This window comes from Panthera uncia, chromosome C2, assembly GCF_023721935.1.
Source record: "Panthera uncia isolate 11264 chromosome C2, Puncia_PCG_1.0, whole genome shotgun sequence".
Classification (NCBI taxonomy): Eukaryota; Metazoa; Chordata; class Mammalia; order Carnivora; family Felidae; genus Panthera; species Panthera uncia.
In genome coordinates this window covers 110,592,675-110,614,173 of record NC_064810.1, presented here as the reverse complement: position 1 = coordinate 110,614,173, position 21,499 = coordinate 110,592,675, and the positions used below count along the sequence as shown (strand labels likewise).

The 21,499-nt window shown below is 40.2% G+C and overlaps 2 protein-coding genes across 18 annotated transcripts in view; one reads left to right on the top strand and one right to left on the bottom strand.

The window, feature by feature from the left end:
- The window catches only part of P2RY14 (purinergic receptor P2Y14), a 56,507-nt gene extending 49,863 nt beyond the window's left edge, over positions 1-6,644 (bottom strand). For both annotated transcript variants that reach the window (XM_049629683.1, XM_049629685.1), the window contains exon 1: positions 6,162-6,644. The gene's annotated coding sequence lies outside the window, so the exon portion shown is untranslated. The remainder of the gene's footprint in view (positions 1-6,161) is intronic.
- The window catches only part of MED12L (mediator complex subunit 12L), a 336,247-nt gene that overhangs the window by 174,964 nt on the left and 139,784 nt on the right, over positions 1-21,499 (top strand). The gene's annotated exons all lie outside the window — the stretch shown is intronic.

Here is a 21,499-nt window from a genome sequence, read left to right as displayed (position 1 = left end):
AGACACACTCCGTTCTTTCGAAGGCTTAAGAGTCTAGGTCTAGGTCTCGGTTTTTTATTTTGTTATTTTACTCCCATGGCTTCTCAAGAATTTAAAAATTCTCATAGTATTTGAAATAAAGTAAGAAACTGGACATGACTGGCAGTATGCTACAGTTCTGGTTTTTGAAGGAAAATTAGCAGACCCATCCCCAGACAAAATAGTCTGGCCACAACCCCAAAAGATTAGGCAGTAGGGGTACATTAAGTATTTTAATTTAAAGTAATGTATTTAAAGGAGATCTCCTTTTCTAACACTGATTCTGACTTTGTTCCCTTTTTTTGTTAACAAACTACCTGTCTCCATGGCACTAGTAATAAGGGCTGCTGCTGTATGACTCTTCATAGATTCAGTGATAACAAGACAGCTAACCTTCAATTTTAGGTATTCTTTTCTTTGTTTTTCCCCCTAAGTTTATTTGTTTATTTTGAGAGAGAGAGAAAGAGTGCATGCATGAGCTGTGGAAGGGTAGAGAGAGAGGGAGACAGAGAATCTTAAGCAGGCTCCGCACTGTCAGCATGGAGCCTAATGCAGGGCTCGACTTCATGAACAATGAGATCATGACCTGAGCTGAAACCAAGAGTCTGACACTTAACTGACTGAGCCACCCAGGTGCCCCTAGATTTTCTTTTAATTTCAGTATACCCTTTCTCTTCCCGTTTTTCACTTCTGTAAAAATGGTGCGTGCAGAGATATTTATAGTAGGGGAAGAGACAGTGAGATCCTTATGCAGAAACATAGGTAGGCAGTTTCAGGGCCAGGAAAAAGAGAATATTAAATGCTAAGGCCAATTCCTACAATATTTAACTGAAATTTGTATTGTTTTCCATATCCTGTGTTTGTCATCAGTATATGTAGGGTATCAGCTTATAACAGGGTTAGGACATGGATTTGGATCAAGTCTGTAAATATTGGTTGGCTTCTGATGAGATTAGGTGCCCTTCAGATCTCTATAAAGAAAATTAAAATATAATCTATATAATCTATTACATCAAATAAATATAAACAAATAAAATTAAATAAATAAAATATAATCTATTCCATTACAATATGTTCAAAGATTGTTGTAACATTGAAGATGTCAAGGCTTGTCTTGGTGCCCATTAAAATGTAAGCTCCGTGAGGTCAGGGAGTCTGCTGTAGGCCAGCTCCTGAGCATCATCTAGAATCATGGTGGGCACATGGTACACATGGTATGCAATGAGTCTTTACTGAATTAATGAATGACTGAAATATGTCCAGAATGGGAAGAAGATTTCATTTACCCTCTGTATCAGGATGGAAACATTCCTTATTTAGAGGAAGCCTTCTATGAGCTTATCTATCAAACCATTGACCCTAGCACCGAACTCACTGGGAAGATCCTATAAGCAATGGGTGAGTCTTGCTTTCCAGCCAGGTATCTTTCCCACAGTAAAGGAGAACTTGACATATTGCAAGTCTGCTTGGTGTAAATTGTTGCTATAGTATAGTGACTATATGAAAATCAGTGCGTGTGATCCTGAAAAATTGAGAATCAGATTTTCTGTCCCAGTGACTACACCAAAGTACACAGTCTCCTTTGGGCCAAGTCTGAGCTGCCAAATAGCTGATGGTTTTTCTCTGACATCTTGAGTTCGACAACAGATGTTACGTAATTGAGTAGAAGCCACCGTCCCTGTATGTTTATTTTCTTATCTGAGAGATGAAGGGTCAGAACATGATATCCGAGGCCTTTGATGCTTTTCAGAAACAACAGAAGGAAGACTTCAGAGTTGAATAAAAACCCAGCAATTTAATTCAGGCTGTGTCAAGACAGAGCATTTCAAAGGAGTCAAAAATTGATCAGATCCAAAAGCATATAACCAACATTTAACTTTGCCTTTAAAAGAACAGGTGGATTGGGAAGCTTTGTGGCAAACTTAGTTTTTCTGGGAATTAATATAGTTAAGTTATTATTATGATACAAATAAGGCTAGTAAATTACCTACTAGGTTTGTACTTTTTTCTTCTACCAACTAGCACCCTAGAAAACTCCCCGTGGAGGAGCCAGAAGATTTAATTAAAAGAATTTTAAAGACCTGATGGAGGGAACTTGATCCCATATGATACTCAGGAAGCTGAGAATTTTATATAGTTTGTTAGTGGGTAATTTTGGGGGAAAGATAGGATCCTTGCCCCCTAGACTTTTATGAGGCAATGCATTTTTCAACATACAGGGACTCTGTGGGTTTACTACCAGAATGTGGCAGCAGACTGGAAGCTAATTTGACATCCCAAGTAGTAAATAGAGCCCATCCTTTATAGTATCCACTCTGAAATGTGAGGATGATCATATAATTTATTGTCCAAACCAGGTCACTTAAGTAGGAAGTGTCCACTTAGGTAGTACAAAATTGTACTATTTACAATCAAGCCTAACCCTGTCCCAGGATGTATGGTCATTTTACCCAGTGGAATTCAAAATTATGCAGCAAAATCACCTAGAGGGCTTGTTAAAACACAGATTGCTAAGCTTCACTCCCAAAATTTCATAATTCAGTAGTCCTGGGGTAAAAAATTTGCATATCTAACAAGTTCCCTGGTGATGTTGTTGCATCTTGTCTTGGGACACTTTAAGAACGACTGTTCTACCTAGAAGAGCTTGGCACTCTTGCACTGATGGTGTAATTTTCATTTGAAAGAAACTCTCCTTATTGTTCAGTCATCCTCTATTAGGCAGTCTTCTGCAAGTGCAGATACCCATGAGGAAGGTGGCAGAGTAAGCTCATGTTGGCATCAGCCTGTCATCTCTGGACTGGTCTGTTATTGGTATGCCAGAGACTGCCCATGCTGGCAGGTTGAGACAGCTAACTTTCAAGGAAATGCGGAAACCGAATGAAATAAATGTGACTTCTGGTTTCTTACCATAAAGGCATTGGCCTAGGAAGCTTCAACACCTAAATTCACTCTGAAGGCAACAATATTCCTCTGTCCACACTTGACTTCAGAAGCATCTTAGATCTAGTGGCAAATAACCTTGACTGTTTTTTTCTTCCTTCCCTCCTCCCTCTCTCCTTCCTTTCTCCCATGCCCCCTTCTTCTGTTTTCCAGTGGTCTTCTATATAATTACATATACATTTACCTTGAGGTCTTTATGATAGTGAAAACAAAATGATGTCAGCCCATATTTACTCAATGCTTCCTGTCTTACTGTGTTAAAGACTTGACATACATGATCTATTTGAGTCCTGTAGCAGTTTTGTACTGATGTTATCAGCTTTACATCAGGGAATGGGACTCAGGGAGCTTGGTGGCCTGGCCTCCTAGAAGGTAATTACTTAGTAACTGGCTACTTAGTGTATGGATTCGTTGTTTTTTCTTTGTGGAAGGTCTTTTTGTTTTGTTTTAATTAATTTATTTACTTTTTAAGTTTTATTTTTTTGATTTACATCCAAATTAGTTAACATACAGTGCAACAATGATTTCAGGAGTAGATTCCGTAATGCCCCTTACCCATTTAGCCCATCGCCCCTCCCATGCATTAGCTGTTTTAATGTGGCACCCCCCACCTTGAGTCTTCTGCCTTTGAGAGACTTTTTTTTTCCTTAATGTTTTTTTAAATGTTTATTTTTATTTTTGAGAGAGAGAGAGAGAGAGAGAGAGAGAGAGAGAGAGAGCACTACTGGGAGAGGGGCAGAGAAAGAGGGAGACAGAGGACCCAAAGCCAGCTCTGTGCTGAGAGCAGAGAGCCCAATGCGGGATTTGAACTCATGAGATCATGACCTGAACCGAAGTCACTCAACCGACTGAGATACCCTGGTGCCCCAGGAGAGACTTTAATTTCTATTGCCACCTTTCCCCCAACCCAACTGTTGTACTCTATTTAAAGATGTCAGAGATAGGGGCGCCTGGGTGGCTCAGTTGGTTGAGCGTCCAACTTTGGCTCGGGTCATGATATCGCAGTTAGTGAGTTCAAGTCGCATATCGGGCTCTGTGCTGACAGCTCAGGGCCTGGAGCCTGCTTCTGATTCTGTATGTCCCTCTCTCTCTGCCCACCCCTGCTCTGTTTCTCTCTCTCTCTCTCTCTCTCTGTCAAAAATAAATAAATAAACATTAAAAACAAATTTAAAAAAAGATGTCAGAGATAGTTTTATGTTTTAAGTATAACTTCCCCCCTAATATGTGTGCCTGATACTAGGTCGAACATTGTTATAGCCAGAGAATTATAAATACTATCCTCCAGGGGTGCCTGAGTAGCTCAGTTGATTGAGCAACTGACTTTAGCTCAGGTAGTGATGTTTGTGATCTCATGATCTTATGATCTTGTGATCAGTTTGTGAGTTTGAGCCCCACATGGAGCTCCCTGCTGTATGTGGTCAGCTCCCTGCTCCAGGTCCTCTTCAGATCCTCTGTTCCCTCCTTTTTCTCTGACCCTCTCTTGCTTGTGCTCTGTCTCAAGAAATAAACATTTAAAAAATTAATTAAAAAAATACTATCCTACAAATGCATGGTTGAGGATGAAAGCAGTCCAAGAGGATTTTAGGACCTGCTGATTGGTGATTGGGTAGGGTGCGGTGGAAGGGGAGGGAGCAGGTGTAGCAGTGGTAAGTTTGGGCTGATTGAAACCCTGTGGCCTTTGGGAGCTGCCATGAATGGAGTACCAGTGCCTTGCATGTGCTCAAGGGCTCAGGCTCATGGTGAGATCAGCTGGATGGTCTTCGTCAGGGTAGTGAATGCTCTTTACATGCTTCTTCAAGTGTGAGGTGGGCACTATAATATCTCAGTCAATGGCAATTCTTTCCCCACACCCTGCCCACTTCCCCTTATTGTGTCTTCATGCTTTGAGTATCTCATTTGTGCCCTCATTTCTTCCTTAGCACACTATAATGGATGCGATAACTTACAGTTTATGTGTATGTTACCGGTTGTGTATGTGTGTGCATACGATTATTGTGTATTTATGGATTTTATTGGAGTATAAAATTTGTAGGCTCAAAAATGATGAAAGTATATTATTCTGATATTTTATGGTGAGTATATTATGTTTTCTTGTTTTTTTATAACTTATCAATGATATTTAAGTTTTGTAGTGCTAAAATTGTTTTTAAGTCTGTTTTTCTTAAGAAGAATATGTGAACTACAATGTGTGTGTGTGTGTTTTTTTAAACCAGTGTGATTTTTGATTGATTTTCTCCATAGGATTAGGTGTACTTTACCAAAAAAATTATTTCTGGGGGTACCTAGGTGGCTCAGTCAGTTGAGCATTGAACTCTTGATTTTGACTCAGGTTGTGATCTCTGGGTTTGTGGGATCCAGCCCTACATCGGGCTCCGCGCTGACAACGTGGAACTTGCTTGGAATTCTGTTTCCCTCTCTCCCTGCCCTTCCCCTGCTTTCTCTCTCTCTTCATGAAAAGAAATAAAAAGTTAAAAAAAAATATTTCTGGACTAGATGGATTGCTTGAGATTGGTTGAATATGGTCACATTGTAGAATTCCCCTGTGTGTAATTTAAATTCAGAATGTTTAAAATATTTGTAATAATTTAGCTGATTAGTCATAAACCATAGTAAGTAGCAGATTAACTCAATTTTTTGTTATGCATAGGTGTTTTTGTAGCTTATAACTCTTTTTAAAGGCAAATAAATATCTTACTAGATATTAGTAGGGTTACGTTATGCCAACACCAGCAAAGACACAGGCTTTTACCTTTATGAGTATATGTCCATACAGGTAATAACTATGTTATATGTGGACTCATACAAGTACAAACAAACATTCACACTGACTTATATGTGTAGTAATAATAGATTGTATAGTTCTTAGAGGCAATTTTGATATACGTTTACAACCTTTAAAAATGTTTGTCCTGCATAAATACCTTTAGGCACTCTCTTTGATGTGTCTTCTTCACAGAATAACCCAAATTGGAAATCCTAAGTAGTCATCAATGATAAAATTTCAGATTTGGATCCCAGACTCAGTATGAGCAAATATAATCCCATAGCAACCAATTATAGTGCTCAAACAAAAAGCGACTTACTAAGAATGGGGAATCATCTAGTGTTACCGGGCATTCTTGCCACCCAGCGCACAGATCATTTCTGTTCTCATAACACCACTCATACGCGCTCACGTTATCTCACAGAAAATGTTTCCTTACCTGTCTGCAGCCCTTGGACTGTGAGTCAAACAGCATTCATTTCAGAATACGTCTCAATATACACTCCAGAGAAAGTCTGTTACACGCAGAGTTCTTGCTCATCTTGAAGAACAGATGAGAATCAGGAACTTGACAGAAACCACAAAATAATGGGTCTCCTGTCACAGCTGAATTGGTCAGTCAGAATTTACTCACTGCTGCCAGGAAATGGAAACAGAAGAGAGATGTTTGGATCTCTGTGGGTGTCAGGCTGGCCTTTGTGCTACTTCTTTTCCTTCAGTGATCCAAAGTAACCCTGGCTTCCACCCCACCCCCCCTTCTTGAAATTTTCTACTTTTTTCAACATCACCACATCATTTGGCAAGCGAAGAGCTAGGCAACAATCTAAATAGATTTTCTTCTTAATCTTTGCCAGATCAACTTGTGGTAGTCCACGGTGGCAGCTGTGGTGGGTAAGACGTGGTTCTGTCTGAAATACACTGGTAGGAGGAACTTGGCAACAGCCACCCAGTGTAACTAGCTGCTCACAAATAGGTGGTGATTGGGGTGACCTGGAAATGCAGAACCAGCATTGGAGTAAATAAGCATTTTGACATCAGTGGCCACATGTGTTAGATAAGAGGTGCTGCTGTTGTCACTTGTTCTCCACATTAATTTTTCCATATTTGAGCATTACTGACAGATCAGGAGTAGTACTTCAGGTAAACACATAGCTTGTTGACGTTTTGCTTGGTTTGTGCTGTTTGGAAGGCGAGAGGCAGGACCCACTTCCTATTTTTAGTTCAAGTTACCTGGTATAATTTGTCATGTCCTGAAGAGAGCTCCAGTACCTTTCCTATTGAACTAGAGTGTGCAGTTAGATTGAGAAGCACTCAGTGTTTGGGTGCAAAGCCCTTATCAAAGTGTGACTCAGTACCTGATAAGAAAGAAAGAAAACCATGACCTCTAATGTCCTTTATAAGATGCCTGAATACCAGGTGTGTTCACTCAGGTTGTTCCATTGCCAGATTATGGGCTCATGGTTTCGCTTATAAAGTTCAGTTTGCTTAAAAAACGTATAGATTAGCAGTCACAATAAATGTTCGCACTTGTTTATATGCTTCTGATAAACCAGGTGCTGTTCTAGATACTTTGTATGTACTATGTGGTAAGCAGTATCCCAGTCCCTGGACATGGAGTTGTGACTCAGACCCAGGTCTCTTCCCTCATGAAGCACGGGCCCGTGCAGTGCTTGCTGCTGCCTGGACTGCTGGGGCTAAGAACACCTGTGTGCGTATAGGCTCCAGGCTCGTTGGCTTCAGCTGCAACGAGCTGTGGTGGGTAAATACATGGAGGTAGGGACTAGCCTTCAGAGCCTGGTTATTATTACCAGGCGCACTACAGAGCCCTTTGGATGTAAACATGACGCTGATTAAATGGATGATTTGGCACTAATAGTCTCTTAGCTGCAGCTCTGAAGACTTCCCTGATTTATAGCTGGAGGCACTGTTTATTCTCGCAGTCCCAGAAGCACCCATTAATTGTCCCCTTGCTCTCTTATGCTGCTTGTAATCGCCATGGAGTGCACTACATACCTGTTACTGAGGGTGACTGGGAGGAAATGTAGTTAAATTCACTGGACCTGCTTGTTTTCCTCCCGGTACCAGGTCTTGCAAAGTCCAAGGCCAAGGAGATAGCCCTATATAGGTGGTCATGTGATGGCTGGTAGTCTAGATAAGTGAGGTAGATGGTGTGTAAGACCCAGAGGGATGAAGAAATGATGAAGTAGGGAGCTCGTGGCCCACCCATGGGGTCAGCTGCCATGGCTGGAGCTTGTCAGGGTCCAGTGTTGCCTCATCTGTGGATGAGCCAGTGCTGAGTGTATGGCCTGTTCTAAATGTGTTTTATGTGTTTCAACTCGCTGAGTTCTCACAACTCTGTCAGCTGGGTGGGTTCCATTCCTATCCCCTCCCCCACCTTTTTTCTTAATAGATGAGGAAACAGGCACAGCAATCCTAAGTAAGTTTCCACAGTTCCTCCAGCTGGGATTTGGACTCTGGCAGAGCAGTTCTTGGATCTTGTGCTCTTGACTGTACTTTTAGGTCTCCCCCAATTTTGCACGTTGTTATCTAAATCAAAGACTTTTCAGATTAATGTAAGTCTAAACAAAACCTGACTTGTGGGAAGCCCGTTTGTGGCATTTGTCTATACTTGTATTGGCAGGTAGCAGGGCAAGATGGCATGGAGAGGACAGCTGGGGACTCAAGTGGAACATTCATTGCCAAAAACTGGATCAAACCACAGATGCACACTCCCACACTCAGCTCAGAAGCACTTTCTTTGTATTAGATCCTTTTACAGCCAATTCACATGGGAGCCATTTGAGGGGTAACCATGCCTGTGTTTACAGTGAGAAAATAGAGCCGCAGCAAACTTAAGTTGTCCAAGTTAGTAGGTGGCAGGACTGGACTTTGCAGCTGGCCTTCAGAGCCACAGTCGAGGATTCCTTCCCCAGCCCTGTGGGTGTTTTTTAGAATCAGATGAATAGAGAACACAGATTTGTTAATTCACGAAGCATCTGAGAGTCCGGTACACCGGGACTGTCCTTGTTGGGAACACAAGAAAAGTGTATTTTCTCATCAAAAACTGCTGAGTGTAATCACACCGCATTTTAGTGTGAGATGAGGAATGCAAAGAGAGTGATGGCAGGCAGATGGCAGACTCCAGACGTCAGGGCCGGCGGTAGAGGCAGAGGGTAAGGCTTGGAATTGAGGGAAGATGAACATGTAAGCATCCAAGAAGAACTTGGTGAGTTGTCTGTTCATCTTGTGTTCTTAAGACTGCATGTCTCAAGACAAATTGCCTTAGTAGAGTTTTGGGCCATAGGACCCAACTGATGGCGGCAAGGCCAGGTCTTGTGGTTCATCTTTTCACGGTTGGGAGACTGTTGAAGGAAATACCCAGAGCTGCTACCTCTTCCTGCCCCCGGCCTCTGGACTGTCCCATTTGCCCTCTGCTTACCTAGCAGTTCTGATCTTTTTGTTGTTGTTGTTTTGTTTTGTTTTAATGTTTATTATTTTTGAGAGAGAGAGGCGAGTGCGATTGGGGGAGGGTCAGAGACAGAGAGAGAGAGAGACAGAGAATCTGAAGCAGGCTCCAGGCTCTGCACTCTCAGCACAGAGCCTGATGCGGGGCTTGAATTCACAAACTGCAAGATCATGTCCTGCGCTGAAATGGATGCTTAACTGACTGAGCCACCCAGGCGCCCCAGTTGTGACTCTTTTGAAGTCATTGTTTGTTTCTATATCTGACTGGCCATCAACATCACCTGGTGAGCTTTAAAAATGCAAATTCCAAGACACTTCATCAAATAAAGCAAATCAGAATCCTTGTGGTTTTGGCTGAGGAATCTATATTTTCAAATGTCTTCTGGTAAATCTGAAATGTGGCCAAGTGTGAGCATCCCTGCCTTCCTGTTTTGGAGCCTCTGATCATATAACACTTGGAGGAACTTTCATCTTCTGGGCAGATGCCCTACCTCTAGACCTGTTCTTCTGTTCAGCTCACTCCAGCTGCTGGGGTCCCCTTATAAGTTGTTGCTCTGTCTTTGGACACCCATGCAGATGTCTGCCCTGAGAGCAGAAATTTTGATGATCAGAGTACCAGGAGGGTGGTGGTAATGAGGTGAGCATTCATAGACGTAGTGAGAGAGAAAGACTAGAGCAGCCAAAGATGAGGCGAAACCCAAGGAGGAAGGAAGGGTATCAAAAGGAGGCTTATGCAACAAAAACAATGTTGTCTGACTTCTCCTGAGGCCTTTTATATTTTATATTTTTATTTTCATAGTTTTATATTTCCGATCACTTCTCTCATCGGTTTTTTTCTCCACTGGGTGCAAATGAATGATGTAAATCTGTTCTTATACTGTCTGCTGTTACTCCCTCTTAGCAGAAAAGTCTTAAGAGTGGAGTCTTCCTTTTTCTGTGCACCTCACTGTGTCACCTAGGTTTTGGAAACTGGCCCCAGCCATCCCAGAATGTGGAGTTATGGGAAATATGGGCACATTTGTGGATGACTCAGCCTGTTTCAACGCAGGAGTGCAGATTGGCCCTGCCACCATTTTGTATTTCCTTGAGGTGTATCCTGGGCATTTTGTGGATATGCTTAAATGTGAAGATGATCTTGTACAGGTATTTCTCTCTTGGAATTGGAAATAAGTGTATTATTAAGGTTTGCAAAAGTGTTTTATCCTGACAAACTATTGATCATATCATTATGTATTTTTAAAATTAGATGTTTGTTATATTCAGCCCACTAGATACCAGACTCAATACAAATATTAATGATCATATTAATAATAATAAAATAATAAGTAGGTAGAGGTCATGTTCCCTGCTTTCAGGATTCTTGCTATCAAAAAAAAAAAAAAAGAAACAAAAAGATTAAAAAAATGTTTTCTTCTGTACTGTTTGATTTATGTTGTATAATTCTGTGTTCCTGCAGCCCCTTCCCATTTCCTTTTTGGAACCCAAAGAGTACTGTATGACTTCATCCTGATACATCTTTTTCTCAGAACTCTTCACATACCCTCGAGATGATGGCTACTACCACCCACATGCTCACAGACACATTTACATTTCCTTTCTCCAACACTGTTTCCAGGCTGGACTCTGTCTTTTCAGGACTAAGAATGGTTATATATAAATATCCCTTGTGTATTCGTACTACAAATAGAGTGGGATTAACGTAATCCCCAAATATGTCTGTTATTGTTTCCAGTCAGTTTCCATCCAGCTTGTTGTCAGCTGTCCTTAAAAGCTGACTTTGTTTCTTCTTGGTTCCATAAATGTCCTGTTTTGTTCCTTATCCCAAAATCTTTAAATAAGTACAGAAACAACTTTATTGTTAGTGCTTTATCCCAGATTTTCCTCATTTGCTTCTTTGCATGGTAACACACACGTGTGCACTTTGCTTTTTCTCAACATGCTGTCTTGGGGACTTAATCACATTAGCCTGGTAGAAATTCCTTGTTCTTTTTTCATAGTTCTTTAGTATTCCATAATTTATTTATTTGGTCCCTATTGATCAGCCCTTAGATAAGTAAGAACATTTTCAATGAATTTATTTTAAGCATAGCAGCTATTTACTGGGTTACATCATTAAAAAAAATGTTGGGGTGCCTGAGTGGCTCAGTTGGTTGAGCATCTGACTTTGGCTCAGGTCATGATTTCACAGTTCATGAGTTCGAGCTCCAGTCAGTTTATGAGTTTGAGCCCCATTTCGGAATCTGTGCTGACAGCTCAGAGTCTGGAGCCAGCTTTGGATTCTTTTTCTCTCTTTGCCCCTCCCCCACTTGTGCATGCGCTGTCGTGCTGTCTCTCTCACTCTCGCTTGCTCTCTCTCAAAAACAAATAAACATTAAAAAATAAAAGTTTTTGCTGGCAAGTGATTTATAGTTGTGTGTGCATGTTGGGGTGTGTGAATACATGTAGGATTCTACTGGACATTGAGAAATCTATTGATAAGAATGACAGAGGATGTTAGTAAAAGGCCCTATATGAACATTGTATGAATTTACAGAGATATTTAAAGGAAATAGGTTTGGAAGTGGCTCTCTGAAGGAGATGGTCTTTGGTTCTTACTAAATGGCTTTTTTATTTACAAATTGGGGTGAATTTCAATCTGGGATTTAAAAACATGGTGACAGCGAGGGTACCATGGATAGAAAGTCAGCAAAGGTGGAGTGGGCCACAATGTGGAGGGTTCTAATTGTCATGCTGAGGAGGGAGGTCATAATTGAGAATGCCATGAATTTTTTGTTTTGTAGTAAAATGATTGTTGATGTACTTTAAAAAGTATAACCTGGCAGGAAAACTGAGTACAGACATGGCCTTTTTGTGTTTCTCTGTGTGAAGCATTAAATCCTGCCCAAGTCAGTGAATTGGTTTAGAGTGGTGGAGTGGTAGGAATTATGCCATTAAACATACTTAGCTGATTTTATTTGAAAACAATGCTTTTTGTTATTTTTTAACTTCTTGAAATGAGTGAATTCGATGGCAGTTGTGTACTTAGCTCTGAGAGTTATATTGGAGAAACAGACTTTTGGTGCAATATGTCCACCTTCTGGTAGGATGACAGAAGTGACAGTTTATAACATGCATTGATATACACAATATTTACATATTGTGTAGATACTCTACGAAACCTCAATTGGGGGTGGCACTAATGGTGAGTTATGTGTTGAATACCTTGTCCCAATTAGTTGAAATGCTCAAATAGATTTTCTGTGTTGCTGGTGTTAGATTGTGTTTGACCTTAAGAATCAGAAGGAATGAATTTCAGTTGATGTTATTAGCAAACAGTCAACATGGAGAACTTTAACTGTTAAAAGAAAACAAAAACTTCGGTGCATGTATTTCCTCTTCTCTGTATATCTTGGAAAGATAATGAGGAAGTAGAAGAGGGCATTTTTTTTTTACCATCTCCGCTTCTCTGCAATGCACCATTTCTGATAATCATCATTCTGCTTCCGTCTGACCTTAAGACTTGCCTTAGTGGTCACTTTTCTGGAAGTGTCCCTGATACCTTGGTGGTGGTAGTATTCATCCCATGTGGCCTGTGTTTTTAAAACCTGCCCTGGCTAGCATGGGCTGTGGCTGTACTTGCTGGTTTGTTTGGGTTGCCCCAGTGCCCGCTACCGTAGTAGGTGCTCAGAAGTGCGTGTTGAGTGAATGTGTGTTTCTAAAATATGAGGAGGCTGAGACTATCCACTACAGGATGCTCTAATTCTGTAGGTAAAAAGTTAGCTGATGTAATTAATCTAAAACAAGGACTGTGACTATTTTTAATAATATTATCCTAGGGGTATCGTGTAAGTACTTGCTTCTGCATGGTTTTGAACTCCTTTTTGTAGGTTTCTGAGCCCCTGATCTGTATATTGATTCATCCTAGGTCAGGTGATTGAGAGGATTTATAAGACCATGTATTTAGTGCTGTAACTGCTCAGCTCTTTAGTAAATTGTTAGAACAGGTTAGGAAGATGAGCCTTGAGAAATCTTGAGAGTGGAATCCTCGAGCAGGAATGAGACTTAAGAATGTAGAGAATTACTTCATTTCTGTTAGATAAACTTTCCCAGAGTTCTGACAAACCGATTGTACTTGCTCATGCTGTGTGTGATGTGTGTGGGAGGAGCTCATCCTAGCCAGTTTAGGGGAAGGCTTTGTGGGTAGTCTTCAGAGAATTTGAGCCTAACTGAAGTCAGAGGAAGTGTTGTGGGTGATCGCATGCAGTTTCTTTTTTCCAGTTTTCGCCCAAAGCGTAGGCCACACCTGAAAGTATGCCGTGTCAGTTTCTGTGCCCAGCACGCCAATGTTAGCTGAACATATTTGTTTGTCCTTCTGGATTGTGTGAGGATTGTGTTTGTCCCTGGCAATTTAATTTCCTCAGCAGCAGGACTGAGAAATTCTTTGTGGTTTTAGGCAATTCATGCTGTAGAGAGCTGCATATCTCTTTAGTTAATAATTTGAGCACAGCAGTGATTCTCCCTCTGTTTTGTGTGGACCAGTCGGCGTAATCATAACAAAAGAGTCAGTGTGGCCAAGTTTCTGTGTTTTGTACTTGCTGCTACCCTATGATCCTCAAGGATCACTAGGCGTGTTAAATGAGGACATTTGGCTAGGCTCGTGTGACTTCATCATGACCTGAAGGCTAGTTTGGAACCTCTGTTCCTCTTGAACAGGGTGGGGCTTCATCAGCCTCTTTCAGAAGCCTTACAGACTTCCTGCAGGTGGCGTTGATCTAATCCTGCTGTGAAAGTTAGCTGACACCTGGGCCCTCTTGTGGCTCTGCCTCCTGACCAGCCTGTTGAGTGTCTCCATGGAAGCCTTTGCCTGAGAAGGGCGAATGCAGCCTCTGTCTCAAATGGGTTGAAATCCTCCCAATCATAAATTTTGCTCTTAATAATTGATAGTGCTAAGAAAGATACATGGTGGTCTTGCTGTGAAAGACAGAAAGAATTTAGACTAGAATTAGATAATGTGTTCCTTCATTAAGCAAAAGCAAACAAAAATACTCCATTTAGGTAGGCTATGTTCTTTCTTGTGGCATTACGCAAAACTGCTAGCAACAAATACTAACCTAGAAAACATCATCCGCACTTCCAGGAAGCATCCATTAGAGAGTTTTTGTTGACTCCAGGGGTTCAGTTTTCGTTAGTAAACTTGGTGGAAGAAGCTTCACGTTGGGGGCTTCTTGTTGATGTGATGGCTGGATTCCTTGAGTTCTTTTCCCTTGTCCTAAGTAGCTTGTTTAACTAAAATATAAAAATCATAACAAAATCATAATGTAGACACAAATTTTGTTATGTGTCACTAGCATGGGGGCCATATGTCCTGGTTTGCCCACGCTGTGCCTGTATACACCTGTTGTGTCAGCTCCACAAGTGAGACTTAAACTCTCAAAAGTATCCAGGTCTTGACAGTGAGTTATATGCTCATCTTAATTATGAGAGAATGAAATGATCAAATAAGCATGATTGATGGGCTTCACTTAACATCCTCTTCTCTCAATAGTGTTGTCTTTCATGTTTATTAGATAAATTATTGGAGCTTTGGTTGAGAGACCTTTTCAACTTAAAGCCAAGCTTTATTTGCAGTATTGATGGAGTTTATTCCTGTTAATTACATTTGGTGGCATAAATAATTAGCAAGGATTTCGGTAGTATCAGTAGTAACCTTGAGGTATTTCGTTTCAGTATTGAGCCATGATTAAGACCAGAGCTTCTGGAATCACATTGGCAGAGTCTGGACCCAAGAAACCGCATTTTTGAACTGTGTGACCTTGGAAATATTATTGAACCTCTTCATTTCTAACATGGGGGTAATGCTAGGGCTTCCTCGTGTTTTGGGGATGAAATGGGTGGATTTAGGACTAAGAACAGTGCTTGGTGCATAGGGAGTGCCCAATAAATGTTAGTTTTATTTCATTAGAAAATAATTATTCAGTGTTGGGGCACCTGGGTGACTCCTCTGGTTGAGCATCAGACTTGATTTTGGCTGAGGTCAGGATCTCAAAGTTCATGAGATTGAGCCCCATGTTGGGCTCTGTGCTGTCAGCACAGAGGTTGGGATTCTCTTTCTCCCTCCCTCCCTGCCCCACCCTTGCTTGCTCTTTTTCAAAATAAATAAATAAACTTAAAAAAAAAATAACCATTCAGTGCTAAAAGTACTAGAAAATAGTTTGCATGGGACTGGGAAGGAGCAGAAAACTCAAGGCCTCAAGCAGTAATGCCATTAGTTTAAAGTCCTGGCAGTGGCTGATTTTCTTCCCTCAGTGTGACACATGGTTGGGATTCAGGTCTGTCTTGCTCCCAAATCTTTGCTTGTCCCTGAGACCACACAGCCTCCCTCTGGGTCTGAGCTAAGCTGAGTGCAGGGCCAGGTGGGACAGAGACATGGACTGGCCATATCTGAGGGTGGATGGGCAGAATTGGGTGCAGAGTTGTTAATGGGAGTGAGGGAAGGAGGGGCTCGTAGGATGACTCCGATTTCTAGTTCAGGTGCCTGGGTGGGTGGTGGTGCTGTTAATTGAGTTTAAGGGTAAGGTGCCTTCCTGACATGGGAAGAGAAAGTGATGCAGTCCCTGTAGCCGAGTGGACTCCCTGGCTTCTAACCTGCTACTATCTCTTCACTTCCCAGCCATGTTCCCTTAAGCATGTCTTAGTTTCCTCATCTGTAAAGTGGAGATAATAGCTACTTCTTGTTGTGGGAAGTAAAAATTTTATGTAAAGTCCTTGGGACAGTGACTGGGTAAGCCTTATGTAAGACTTAGTCATCATTATTATTATCTTTATTTTATTTTTTATTTAAAAATATTTTTTTTAACATTTGAGAGACAGAACGTGAGCAGGGGAAGGGCAGAGAGAGACGGAGACACAGAATCCGAAGCAGGCTCCAGGCTCTGAGCTGTCAGCACAGAGCCCGACGTGGGGCTCAAACTCACGAACTAGGAGATCATGACCTGAGCTGAAATCGGCTGCTTAACCAATGAGCCACACTTGCACCCCTTTATTATCTTTATTTTTTTAATTTTTTAAATTTCTTTTCACTTTAGGATTTCATTTATTTGAAATGTGTACTATAAGATTATCTTTCAAGAGAAAAGACAGGTAACACATGTTTTTGTACCAGAAAGTATCCATGGTAATGTATTGGTTACTACTTATTATTATTAAACAATGACCTAGTTTAAGTGAGGTAAAATATAACTAGTACATACTAAGCACATAAAAGTGCTCAGTAACATTCTTTTCCCCCCCCACTGTTAAAGAATCTGCTATCTATCTACCTATCTATCTATGACTTTACATCCAAATTAGTTAGCATATAGTGCAGCAGTGATTTTAGGAGTAAATTCCTTAGTGCCCCTTACCCATTTAGCCCATCCCCGCCTCCCACACCTCCTCCAGTAACCCTCTGTTTGTTCTCCATATTTATGAGTCTCTTACGTTTTTCCCCCTCCCTGTTTTTATATTATTTTTGTTTCCCTTCCCTTATGTTCATCTGTTCTGTGTCTTAAAGTCTCCTATGAGTAAAGTCATATGATATTTGTCTTTCTCTGACTATTTTCACATAGCATAATACCCTCCAGTTCCATCCATGTAGTTGCAAATGGCAAGATTTCATTCTTTTTGATTGCCGACTAATACTCCATTGTATATATATCCCACATCTTCTTTATCCATTCATCCATCGATAGACATTTGGGCTCTTTCCAAACTTTGGCTATTGTTGATAGTGCCGCTATAAACATTGGAGTGCATGTGTCCCTTTGAAACAGCATATGTGCATCCCTTGGATAAATACCTAGTAGTGCAATTGTTGGGTAGTAGGGTAGTTCTATGTTTAGTTTTTCGAGGAACCTACAAACTGTTTTCCAGAGTGGCTGCACCAGCTTGCATTCCCATATTATCTTTATTTTTAACCTGCTATTTTAAGGGTATCTATGGGGTATACATAGCTGTCTTTCAAATAGCATTTGCAGAGAACATATTAGACTTCGAAGTAGGCCTTTTTTTTTTTTAATGTTTGTTTATTTTTGAGAGTGAGAGAGTATGAGCAGGGGAGAGGCAGAGAGAGAGAGAAGGTGACACAGAATCCAAGGCAGGCTTCAGGCTGTGAGCTGTCAGCACAGAGCCCAACGTGGGGTTTGAACTCATGAACCATGAGATCACGACCTGAGCCAAAGTCGGATGCTCAACCGACTGAGCCACCCAGGTGCCCTCAAAGTAGGCATCTAATGAAGCTTGCATATAGACTTGGAAGAAGTGAGAATAAAAAAAAACCTGCCTTATTATTTATGACTAATACCTTATGCCTCCCAAATTTGTTTAGGCCTTGTTGGTATCTCGAAACCTGGGTTTTTATTTTGCTTGAAACCTTGGACATATTCTCTCTGTGCGCTGATGGTTTAAGAACCTGGATCAGGGTTCTCAATGTAGGCAATACTACACAGGAGGCCAGTTTGTCAAATTTGGAGTTGTTGTTATTGTTGCCATTGTTTTGTCTCAGTATTTGGTGGAATGTGATTTTAGAAAACTATCACAGGTTAAGGGACCGAGTCACGTTCATTATACTAAATCCATTAGCTCTGGTTACACATGCCGTGTGTTTGTCTGCATATGTGTGTAGGTAAACAAGTCCAGAGTGTTATTGGAAAGTCTCGTTTATAACATTTAAACTCAGACATGGAACAGGAGGCTCTGGGAAATCTGGTGACTGTTCTCGTCCCTTGTTCATGAGTTAGGCTGTTTCAATCAGACATGCAGCTCACTGCTGAGAGATGCTGTGGAGACTGTCCACACCTCAGCCACTGGGTATTCTCTGGCATCATTCAGAGAGAAACTGGCCACTTCACTTATATTAAGAACGTTTGCCTATGAAACGGTGTGAAATAAAGGAATTTCCAATTTAAGTCCATATCTTGAGTTTTTAAATAAGAAGAAAAAAGTGTGTGGTCTAACAGCTATGTTATGCCATTTTTGTCATTTTAGATGATTTCTTATCATTGTGGTTTAGAAGATAAACTGAGAATATTCAAAATGTAAGTTGCCATTTGAATACCTGAATTTCTTAATGAATTAAAAATTTTATAGACAGGTCTTATTTCTTCCACTTCAACTCTACTAGGATTTTGTGTACTTTTGAAACTAGAGAAAAATTATTTTTAATTAAAAAATTTTCTGCGTGTCAGTTGGGAAAGAATAGTCAATTTTTGTATTTCTCCCCGCATGAAATTCATGTGTATTTTATCGTTTACTGTTGGCCTTTTTACATCTCTAAGACAGCTTCTTGTAGGTCTTAATTACTCTTTTCGGACATTTCCATTGTACATTTTTCTAGGCAGCTCTGGGACTGTTTTGTGTGTGTGTGTGTGTGTGTGTGTGGGGGTGGTGTGCGTGTCCACAGCACTAAAGATGACTCTAGGGAAGGCCTAGCACTTTTTATACATGCTGTATATAGGACACAGGTTTTCTTCAGTTGTTTAATGAATGTTAACCACTAGATGGTACTAGACGGCTGGCGGGGGGATGTTAAATAATTGCCTCTACCAGATGCTTGTATTATGCTGAAATTTGAAACTGTTGACCTTAAGAAATATTTGCTTTCAAATTTTATTGAATGTTGAAAGATTATTTTATTTTTCATCATGATACATGTACTCTTTAAATCCTTACCTCCTATGTCCCTCATCCCCCCAACCACCTCCCCTCTGGTAACAATTGGTTTGTTCTCTGTAGTTAAGAGCCTGTTTCTTGGCTTGGCTCTCTCTTTTTTCCTTTTGCTCATGTGTTTTGTTTCTTAAATTCTGCATATGAGTGAGATAGATATTTGTCTTTCTCTGACTCACTTATTTCACTTAGCATTATAATCTCTAGTAGCTTGCCCTTATTGTTGCAAATGGTAAGATTTCATTGTTTTTATGGTTAATATTCCATTGTGTATATATACCACATCTTCTTTATTCATCTCTTGCTGGACACTTGAGCTGTTCCCATAATTTGGCTATTGTAAATAATGCTGCAATAGACACAGGGGTGCATGTATCCCTTTGAATTAGTGTTTTTATATTTTTGGTGTAAACACCCAGTAGTGCAATTCCTGGATCATAAAGTAGTTCTATTTTTAATTTTTAAAGGAAGCTCCATACTGATGCCCACAGTGGCTGCACCAGTTTGCCTTCCCACCAACAGTGCAAGAGGGTTCCTTTCTTTCCACATCCTCACAAACACCTGTTATTTCTTGTGTTTTTGATTTTAGCCATTCTGACAGGTGTGAGGTAATACCTCTTTGTCCTTTTGATTTGCATTTCCCTGATGATGAGAGATGCTGAACATCTTTTCAGTTGAACGATTATTTTAAATATCCTGTTGCACAATTTTTTTCAACATTGTATGTCCCTAATTCCCTAGTAAGTATTTATTAATTTGCTAGCTATTGTCTTAATGGCTTTTAGTCTGAGGGAAACCAGTATTTATAGAATTGAAGTGATCCCCAAACCTTATTTTGTACTTGTTTTCTGATTTTCTTTCTGTAATATATCACTTTTCATTATTTTTTCCTAGTAGATCACATTTCCTTGTGGTGATCATACATTTCTTTCTGTTTAGGCTGTGCTGTCTTTGGCGCATGAGTGTGTGTGCATGTGGAGATACAATTTTGCCTTAGCTATTTAATACAAATTTATAGATTTTCTTTTTTTTTTTTTTTTTAATTTTTTTTTCAACGTTTTTATTTATTTTTGGGACAGAGAGAGACAGAGCATGAACGGGGGAGGGGCAGAGAGAGAGAGGGAGACACAGAATCGGAAACAGGCTCCAGGCTCCGAGCCATCAGCCCAGAGCCTGACGCGGGGCTCGAACTCACGGACCGCGAGATCGTGACCTGGCTGAAGTCGGACGCTTAACCGACTGCGCCACCCAGGCGCCCCTACAAATTTATAGATTTTCATGGTGACTATTACCTTGATTGTTTCGCTGAGAAAATACTGGAATACTATCTGGAAATGAGAATTGAATAGTGTAAATAGTTTAATGAATGTAACAGAGTTAGTAATACACACACCAGAAGATTTCCTACAAGATCAGTTTCTTGAATTTAAGTTTTAGGAATTACAGAAATATTTGTTTTCAGAAAATCTCTGAATATGTTTCTCATCTGCATAAAAGGAGAATTAACTATGTTACTTACTGCAGCCTGAGAGAATCCTGAAATACTGAATATGATCCTGAAACTTTATGTAAGAAATTCTAGATTTCAAATGATTTTCAATTAATTTGTAAAAACAGCCAAATCAGATTCTTGTTTTCTTCAATATTAATGTAATTTTTTTATTAATCTCTGAATCTTGCACAATATTTCATATTATTCCTATTGATGTTTATCTTACTAATGTAGATGATTCATTCTTGGTTGGCCTGGAAAGTAATTTTTGTGTCCACGGTGTGGGTATCTATGTAAAATAGAAACATGATAATACTGATTTTTTTTTGTAACATGACTCTTTAAAATACCTGAATAATGCTTTCTTGCAATTTATTTTCCTAATCCTGTGTGTTAAGATGTCCCATTGATTTACTAAGATCATTTTAGAGAATAAAACCATCATCACTTTAATGTGCCCACTAACTATACAGCAGTCTTATTTTAGAAACATTAAAATGGGATTGAAAATATTTTAAGTCCTCTTAGAATTGAGGTCTGAATTAGAGGATTAAATAAACTCTGGGGTAGAGAGGTGTTTGTTAATTCCAGGATGCTAAATGGAACCATTCGATGCTATTAAAGATGGTAGGTTTTTAGTATTTTGGAGGATTCTGTGGTGACCGTGGATTTAACAGCCTACACAATTACAGTGAACGGGGTAATACCATTTTGAGGTTTTTGACTGTGAGTCGTCATATAGTGGAGAGAAATGGGACATGGGGAGGACAAGACACATTATTCTGAGAAAATTTTCACAACCATAGTGTTGCTCCTTTTTGTATAGCACAACTGTAACTCAACCTAGACATTATGGGGAGAATGGAGGAATAAATTAGCCTTTCAAAGTGCCTTTTCACATCAGCTGATCTAAACATAGTTATCTTAACCTGGCTAGTGGTACACAGTGCGGGGAGGGGTGGCTATGTGAATGACCTAATGAGGGGTTATTAATTCATGTGCTGGAGTGCCCCTGGAATTTATGGAATTGGAATCTGGATGGACAGATGGACATTTCAGTAGAGGTCCTCAGATAATTTTTTAATCACTTTGCTACCAATCCCTCTGCCAAATCTGACTCACCTACTAGGAACTTAGCA